The sequence below is a fragment of the Solanum tuberosum genome, unplaced genomic scaffold (assembly GCF_000226075.1).
Source record: "Solanum tuberosum cultivar DM 1-3 516 R44 unplaced genomic scaffold, SolTub_3.0 scf00575, whole genome shotgun sequence".
In the NCBI taxonomy this organism is placed as follows: domain Eukaryota; kingdom Viridiplantae; phylum Streptophyta; class Magnoliopsida; order Solanales; family Solanaceae; genus Solanum; species Solanum tuberosum.
This window is the reverse complement of record NW_006239492.1, coordinates 8,417-12,118: the sequence shown is the minus strand read 5'-3', so window position 1 is coordinate 12,118 and position 3,702 is coordinate 8,417. Positions and strand designations below refer to the sequence as shown.

Below are 3,702 nucleotides of genomic sequence, written 5' to 3'. Positions count from 1 at the left end.
TTTATTTCAAATTTGGGTTTGTAAAATTTTGTAAATATTATATATATAATTTTATTTTATTTATAGATAAAAAAAATTATTTATAATCTACTTTGTTAATATATTTTTAGTTAGTTTATAGTTTTCAATGTTTATATATTTTATTTTAAATTTGGGCTTGTAAAATTTTGTAAATATTATATATATAATTTTATTTTATTTATAGATAAAAAATTTTATTTATAATCTACTTTGTTAATATATTTTTAGTTAGTTTATAGTTTTCAATGTTTATATATTTTATTTTAAATTTGGGCTTGTAAAATTTTGTAAATATTATATATATAATTTTATTTTATTTATAGATAAAAAATTTTATTTATAATCTACTTTGTTAATATATTTTTAGTTAGTTTATAGTTTTCAATGTTTATATATTTTATTTTAAATTTGGGCTTGTAAAATTTTGTAAATATTATATATATAATTTTATTTTATTTATAGATAAAAAAATATTACTTATAATCTACTTTGTGAATATATTTTTAGTTAGTTTATAGCTTTCAATGTTTATATATTTTATTTCAAATTTGGGCTTGTAAAATTTTGTAAATATTATATATATAATTTTATTTTATTTATAGATAAAAAAATATTACTTATAATCTACTTTGTGAATATATTTTTAGTTAGTTTATAGCTTTCAATGTTTATATATTTTATTTCAAATTTGGGCTTGTAAAATTTTGTAAATATTATATATATAATTTTATTTTATTTATAGATAAAAAAATATTACTTATAATCTACTTTGTGAATATATTTTTAGTTAGTTTATAGCTTTCAATGTTTATATATTTTATTTCAAATTTGGGCTTGTAAAATTTTGTAAATATTATATATATAATTTTATTTTATTTATAGATAGTTACACTTTTCCAACTTTATCATAATTGTAGGATACTTATAAGACTAGAAGGTACTCTCTAATAGTGCATATAATTATTTTGTTTGTTCAAACATGTTTTTATTTGTATGCAACCTCAATTTTTATATCAATTATGTAGAAACTTTAATAGTGAATAATTTCGATCATTATTATTAATAGAACATAAGAAGAATTATTACTCAAAATCTTTACGTTAATAAAAATATAAATTGTTGTAACTATTATTTATAGATGATTAAAAAAATAAAATTGGGAAGAAGATAGTAAGTAAAAATTACACGTTATATTAAATTATCTTTACATTAATAAAAAAAGAAATTGTTGTTTGTATTATTTGTAATATAATTAAACAAAAATAACAATGGGAAGAAAATAATAAGTAAAGATTACACGTTGTATTAAAATAATAAGTATTAAAAATTATGATAAATTTTATAATAGTCATAACAGGAATTTACGCAATAATTACTATATTAGAATACTAGAAAAATTGATAAGTTCCTCGACATCTAATCATTGATTAAAATTTAAATTATTATTTTCTTCTGCGAAAGTTTAAGAGATTAAATTAATGTTTTAAAAAATAATATTAATTATTTTCAATGATTAATAAGAAAATGTATATAGCAAGTACATGTATTATTATTACATTATTTATATCCACTCTATATTAAATCATTTTTCTATTATAGTTTGACGCAAATTTCAGAATGTAAAGAATGTTTTGGATTCGAAAAATAAATATTCAAAATATACTAACATGTCATTTAATCTTATGATATTTTACATTTCATGTGAAAAAAAATTAAATATTAATTTTTTAATATGAAAAATATTAATTTATTAATACAACATAAAAGTAATAAAGGACAATATATAAAAATATTTGAAGTATTTGATATTTTTATTAAATTAAAATAATTCTAAATTAATATATAGCCGCGCAACGCGCGGGTACGTATACTAGTGAAGAACAATAATAAAGAAGAAGACAATTGAGTTAATATTTATTTTTTCCAAGTTTATTTTAACACATGACCAATTTTTATTGGTCAGTGCTGTCTAAAAGCTGCACCCACGCGCTTAACATAGGTGAAATCACGGACTCAGCCACGTAGGCCGAAAAGTGGTAAACAATTAACTAAAAAATAAGTTCAGGGGGGTAATAGGACCTTACTAAAGGTTAGGTGTGTCTCAGGGATTTTGCGAATAGGCTGGGGGGTACTTATGCATTTTCCCAAAAATGTAAATAATTATATTAAATTTTGATAATAATGAGTCGGGTTTAATTGATTTACCTTTCCATCAATAGTCCAAATAACATTTTCAGTGCAAGGTGGTACTGTTAAGGAGCCCATATACCTGTAATATCTTTTTTCATCTATTTTTATTAGATTTGGATAATTAATTCCAATGGCTTTTTGATCTGCAAGTCTAAGAGCTTCTAAATCCTTCTCTATCTGTGATAATTACAAATAAATAATAATATCAAAAATTTTAAAAATATAAAATCGATTAAATTATATTGATAGCGTAACAAATAAATTTGTGTTTACCATAGTTAGGAAGAGATCAGGAAATAATCCAATCTCGTAAAGGATTCCAATGACTGCAATATTCTTTCCATCATTCGTTTCATGTACCAAATGACCCTCCATATCAAACCTTCATTTGATATACGCGGATAATTCTTAATAGAACTATTTACACTATCAGTATATATATACATATATACACACGCTTTAAGAATATACCTTTTTCCATCGATAGTATGTTCAGAAGGTGTGTGCCAATGAACTTGTTTAAGTCGATATTGAGTGCCATTTATCTTCAAAAATCCTCCATCATCCCATCTCAACTACATTATTTATAAATTAATACTTAATTCACTTATTACAAAATAATTTCAATTTATAATATCATGATCAAAGTCGATTTTTTAAATTTAAACGTACGTACCATTATATCATGGCCTCTGTTCAAGAGAGTGGCATTTGATGGTTTGTAGAATTTTTGAAGTATTCCTAAATTGGAAACAATTTCAACCTTATTGTTAGGAAAATCAATTGGAGACTGCAGTTTTCCAGTTTTGCATTTGATCCAATTTGGATGAATATTGCTCCAGTTAGCTGGTCCATTCTCCGCGTTTTCAATGTAACTAAACTCACTCTCATCATCTACATCAATTCCCCAAAAGGATCACAACTTTATTCACTAATATGTTAGTGTAGAAGAAGTTTTATTTGTACTATCAAATCAGCTAAAAGATATAACGCAGATTAAAGGACGTTAATAATGCAAATTAAAAAGACTCTCGAGGGTTCTATTTCTAATAATAAAATACATTTAACGTACCAACTTCTCCAGATCTTGCAAGAAATGCACTTGAAAGGAAAGCAAAAGAAATAAACAACATTTTGGTTATTGTTGCCATATTCATATTATTATATCTTCAACTATACTTAGAAGTGTTTTGTGAGTTGATGAGGAAACTCAGTAAATTCATTGATACTTATATAGGGGGAGTAAGGTAATATGAAGCTGACCAAAAAAATGTTGTAATTTTGACAATCTTCTCTTGCCAACTTTTTTTTTCCGACTAATTCCATGGGTATTTGTCACGTCCTACTAGCAATAGGGATCAAGTAACTCTGACCACCAAAATTACTTCTCTTGCCAAATGTTATTAATTTGGATTTAAGTTGTATGTACTAACAATCTTTTAGGTATTATATATGTATATATATATATATATATATATATATATATATATA

The 3,702-nt window shown here is 22.9% G+C and overlaps 1 long non-coding RNA gene across 1 annotated transcript in view; it reads right to left on the bottom strand.

Moving 5' to 3' along the window:
* The window catches only part of LOC102578414 (uncharacterized), a 3,241-nt gene extending 864 nt beyond the window's left edge, over window positions 1-2,377 (bottom strand). The window contains exon 1 of the long non-coding RNA XR_001472179.1: window positions 2,227-2,377. This is a non-coding gene — a long non-coding RNA (uncharacterized lncRNA). The remainder of the gene's footprint in view (window positions 1-2,226) is intronic.
* Window positions 2,378-3,702: the final 1,325 nt, after the last annotated feature.